The sequence below is a fragment of the Colobus angolensis genome, unplaced genomic scaffold (genome assembly GCF_000951035.1).
Source record: "Colobus angolensis palliatus isolate OR3802 unplaced genomic scaffold, Cang.pa_1.0 Scaffold110, whole genome shotgun sequence".
NCBI lineage: Eukaryota > Metazoa > Chordata > Mammalia > Primates > Cercopithecidae > Colobus > Colobus angolensis.
The window spans coordinates 81,813-85,503 of NW_012112031.1; the positions used below are offsets into that span (position 1 = coordinate 81,813).

Consider the following 3,691-nt stretch of genomic DNA (forward strand, 5'->3'; position numbering starts at 1 on the left):
GGTGGTGGCTGCTCTGAGGCCTGCAGGCCTGGCCGAGGGTCAGGGCGGGGCGTGTGGGACAGGGACACAGCGGGGAGGGGGCTGAGGACAGAAAGCAGGCAGCGTTTGTGATTCTTCTGAATCCAGAGCGGGGTGTGTGGTGAAAGTCCGCAGGGCTCTGCTGGGCTGACACGTGGGAAGGGTGGCAGGGGGAGATCGCCACCTACAGCCAGGGGGTGGTCTGAGGAAGGCGAAGGCATTGGTAGGAATGGGGAGGGGCTACGGGAAGCGAGGGGACTCCTCGGCCAGGCTCTGCACCAGGGCACGGAGTAAGGCTGTTGAGGGTGTTGGTTTCGGTTTAAAGGAGCCTCAGGAGACCACGTGACAAGCACAGAGCTGAAGAGCACGGGCCTCGGGCTCAAATCCTCGCTCTGCCACTCGCTGGTGTGGTCGTATGCACGTTGATGGACTTCCCTCAGCCTCAGTTTCCTCCTCTGTGAAGCGGAGGGCATGGTGTCCACCCCCATGATTCCTTTAATGTGAGAGCTGACTGAGGGGAAGTGTGTAGAGACCCAGTCTGGCCTCCAGCCGGGGCCCACGTGACCCAGGTGGCCTCCAGCCGGGGCCCACGTGACCCAGGTGGTGGCTGTTTACGGTGATCAACTCTCCCCAGTTTGCTGGAAACTTTCCTGGCTTCAGCCCTGAAAAGTCCCGCACCTCGCGAAACCCGTTGGTCCTAGAAAACCTGGGTGGCTGCTCGCTCTGCCTGTGGTCACCTGCTCCTCAGCTGCATAAAAAGTGCCAGGTCACGTCTGTGTCCTGCGGAAGGCCGCAGCCCTTGCTGAGGTTTCTGTAACATCGCCTGTGGCTCTGAGCTCTGCTTTGGCTGAGTTATTTCAGTGTTGAGGTGGATAGTGTCCTTGCACACATTTCTGAACCACAGAGACTCAGATGTGACACTCCGCCCCTGTTCCCCCATAAATCCACAGGCACAAGGCATCTGGGTGTGTGGGAGACACTGCAGACGTTTGGGGTGGGAGGGAGGCACTGAGATCACTGTAGTGCCAACAGCATCAAACGGAACATGACACACAAGTCCTCTGGCCACCCCATGAAAGTGCGGGGGACGCAGGGGTGGAAGGGAGCTTCACTCAGGGACCTCCTGCCTCAACTCCTCGCTCTGACCTCTGCGCTTTCCTCTCAATTGTGTTCGTTTCTAATGTCTCTTTTGTGGCCTTGGCCCCTGGTTGAAATGTGCCTTTAAAATGGCTAATGACAAAGGAGCTTTTTCCTAAACGAAGACACTTGCTCTCCAAGAGGAGCTGCTCCCTCCCCAGCTGTGCAGAAAACAGCAGCTGTGCCCCACCTGCCACAGCTGCTGTCATCGGTTCAGACTTGGAAGGCCCTGCGAGCTGCGGACGGCCACACCTGTGGCTGCTCCGGGCCCTGCAGGTCACCGTCCCTGGCTGTGTTAGTCCTTTCTTGCACTGCTATAAAGAAGCACCCAAGGCTGGGTAATTTATAAAGAAAAGCAATGTAATTGGCTCACGGTCCCTCAGGCTGTACAGGAAGCTTGATGTTGGCCTGTACTCAGCTTCTGAGGAGGCCTGCAGAAACGTACAATCATGGCAGAAGGCGAAGGGGGAGCAGGCACGCCACACGGTCAGAGCAGCAGCAAGAGACTGAGGCGGGAGGCGCTCCACGCTTGTAAACGGCCGCGCTGGTGAGAACTCGAAAGGCGGACGGTGCTAAACCAGTCATGAGAAAACCGCCAACACTGAGGGCTACAACTGAACGTGACACGTGGTTGGGGCACAGATCCAAGCCACATCAGCAGCAAATTCAGAGGGAGGTGGCTCCGGACCCCAGTTCAGAGTCTGGCTGATGTGCTCTCCCGGGTGTGCCTGGCACAGCTCTCAGGTTCTGCAGGAGCTGCTGGGCTTGGATGAAGGGCTCTGCCCCAGTTTGAGGAGCCTGGCGACCTGGCCTGGTCTCACCCCATAGCCTACGGCAGAGACGCCACAAAGTCACAGACTTTCAGGGCCAAGAGACCCCGGAGTGCATCTGACTCAATCTTGGATGTAGCAGGGAATCTGAGGCCCACATTGGCACAAGCGACCTGTCTGCACTTACACACTCTGGAGGTGCAGAGCGGAGGAGAGTGGTGCTGTGGCCTAGCTGCGTGATTTAGTTTAAAACACAGTCATGCATTGCACAGCGAAGTTTGTCAGTGACAGGCTGTATATCCAGCGGTGGTCCCGTAAGATTACAAAGGAGCTGAAAATTCCCATGGCCTAGTGATGTTGCAGCTCTTATAATGTCGCGGTGCAACACGTTATCCCTTGTTTGTGGTGATGCTGGTATAAAGAAGCCCACTACACTGCCAGTCACGTAGGAGTGGACAGTAATGTCCTCGGCCCTCACACTCACCACACACTGACTCTCCCACAGCGACTCCCGTCCTGCAAGCTCTACACACCTGTATCGTTTTAAAATATCTTTTATACCGTATTTTTACTGTACCTTTTCTATGATTAGCTACACACATAATTCCACTGTGTTGCAGTTGCTGCAGTATTCAGCGCAGTCACGTGCTGTACAGGTTTGTAACCCAAGAGCCACAGGCGCTCCCCCCTAGCCTAGGTGTGCTGTAGGCTCTGCCATTTCGATTGACGTCCGTGCCCTCTATGTCTGCACAACGATGAAATCGCCGGATGACACATTTCTTGGAAGGATCCCCGTCGTATCCTGGTTGTTAGGTGACACATGCCTGTACTTCTGTGTGAATGAGTGTGAGATCTAACCTGCACACACATTAACGGGTGGCTAATTAACATGTCAAGTAAATCAGTTAATCCTCATCTGTAAAAACACTTTAGGGTTGTCTTTTTTTTTTTTTTTTCCTGAGACGGAGTCTCGCTCTGTCGCCCAAGCTGGAGTGCAGTGGCCGGATCTCAGCTCACTGCAAGCTCCGCCTCCCGGGTTCACGCCATTCTCCTGCCTCAGCCTCCTGAGTAGCTGGGACTACAGGCGCCCGCCACCTCGCCCGGCTAGTTTCTTGTATTTTTTTAGTAGAGACGGGGTTTCACCGTGTTAGCCAGGATGGTCTCGATCTCCTGACCTTGTGATCCGCCCGCCTCAGCCTCCCAAAGTGCTGGGATTACAGGCGTGAGCCACCGTGCCCGGCCTGCGTTGTCTTATTAGCATAAGGAATGTGGCAGTGATTTTTCTTTCATTTTTTTTCCTTTTTTTGAATAGGGTCTCATTTTGTTACCCAGGCTGAGTGCAGTGGTGAGATCATGGCTCACTGCAGCCCCCAACTTCTGTGCTCAAGCAATCCTCCTGCCTCAGCTCCCAAGTAGCTGGGACTACAGCTGTAGTGATTTTGATGGGGGGGAATTCGCTGGGGGTCACTGAGGCAGGCTGGGGCACACAGACCTAGGCTCCGCACAAGGGCCCTCTGAGGCACACAGACCAGGCTGGGCACACAGACCAGGACTCTGCACAAGTACCCTGGCACCTTTCACAGCCCCGCTCCGCTTCGCCAGTGGCCTGGCACGGAGTGAGCCAGCCTGGGCGGGTGCTGGCCTGGGCAGTGAGTGGGCAGTTAGAGGCTGGCAGGCCAGAGCTGCTCCTCCCTCCCTGGTGGTGGCTGCTCTGAGGCCTGCAGGCCTGGCCTGGTCCCCAGGCAGGGCACTAACTGAGACCCAGA

The 3,691-nt window shown here is 56.2% G+C and overlaps 1 protein-coding gene across 1 annotated transcript in view; it reads right to left on the bottom strand.

Moving 5' to 3' along the window:
• Positions 1-3,691, bottom strand: part of DOC2B (double C2-like domains, beta) — a gene marked incomplete at its 3' end in the record, with an annotated part of 59,874 nt that overhangs the window by 55,239 nt on the left and 944 nt on the right. The gene's annotated exons all lie outside the window — the stretch shown is intronic.